This window comes from Sus scrofa, chromosome 6, assembly GCF_000003025.6.
Source record: "Sus scrofa isolate TJ Tabasco breed Duroc chromosome 6, Sscrofa11.1, whole genome shotgun sequence".
Taxonomy (NCBI): domain Eukaryota; kingdom Metazoa; phylum Chordata; class Mammalia; order Artiodactyla; family Suidae; genus Sus; species Sus scrofa.
In genome coordinates, this window is record NC_010448.4 from 63,286,112 (window position 1) to 63,287,448 (window position 1,337).

Below are 1,337 nucleotides of genomic sequence, written 5' to 3' on the forward strand. Positions count from 1 at the left end.
ATTCCCACCTGCCCCTTAAAACTCCCCACAGACAGATGCACAAGGAGTGGAGCAGCAGAGGTTCCCAAACACATTCCTGGTCTGCTCTCCAGGTTGGTCTTGGGGCTGCCGGAAACTCAGCTGAGGATGACGTGGGCAGCATGTATTGGCAAGGGAATGCAGAGGGGTCCCCAACAGTCAGCCACATGCCCAGCCAGTGCTGGTGTCAGGTAGGAGGTGAGTTGCCTCACTCCCAGCCCCACCCTTAACAGAAGGTGCAAGCACTCCTGCGATGCCGCTCAGCGCCCCAAGAGCCCAGTCAGGAAGATGCCACATGGATGCCTGCCAAGTGCACCTCAGAGGGACAGGGGCAGGGGTCTGGGCACTGGGGTGGGTTCCGAAGCTACTTTCTGGCTTGTCCAAAATGGCACACCAGAGAAAGACTCTCACCAGCTATTTATTATCAAAGCCACTGAGTTTCTCAGTTTGATGTGATGACCTGCAGGGAAGTGTGGGTTGAGCTCTAGGGGACAAGGGGCCCTCATTCCAGGCCTGGGCCAAGGCCCACCTGCTCCCCAAGGTGGAGGTGGATGTGAATGCAGAGGCACCTCTTCCCCAGCCTCGCCCACAGTGGGGGACAGAAACACGCTCAAGTGTTTGACCCCACATTCCGCTACCCCTCCCTCCACATCCCCCACCCCTCTCCCAGACAGGGTACTGCCCACTTTCTTGCCCCACACCATGGCTGGGATTCTGCTTGTCCCAGAGTCAGACGATCTGGACTTGAACAGCTGTGTGAGATCTGGACAGTTACTTGACCTCTTTGTGTCTCACCTTCCTCGTCTATAAAATGAGTCACATAAAGAAGAACTCACGTTGGGATGATCAAGTGAACTAAGGGGGGTAAGCGCACGGTAAGAGGGCAGTAGCTGGCCAGATTGTTACTCACAGACCAGGAACCCTCCCCAACTCCTCTATGGAGGCCGCACACCACAACCCACCGCCTCAAACCCTGTACACACAGAGGAGACCACTCATGCCCTACTTACTGATGTCCACCACCTACCCAGAAACGCCGGCTCACACACCCACCAGGCAAGGGGCTATTCCGATTCCTATCTGCTCCTTCTCCATTGCACGGAGCCAGCCCCGCCCCACGTGGAGGCCGAGACTTCAGCCCGGGCGCCGGGCGCCGGGAGCTCCAAGTCTAGCTAGCATCCATCGCCGGGCTCCCGCCCCCAACCCGTCCCTAACCCGTCCCTTTTCCTTCTATTCTCACCCACTTGGTAGTAGGGCTAGGGGTGCCGTCGGGTCCCGTCGCCCCCGCCGCCCCCGCTGCTCCCGTTGGGAGCCCGGTT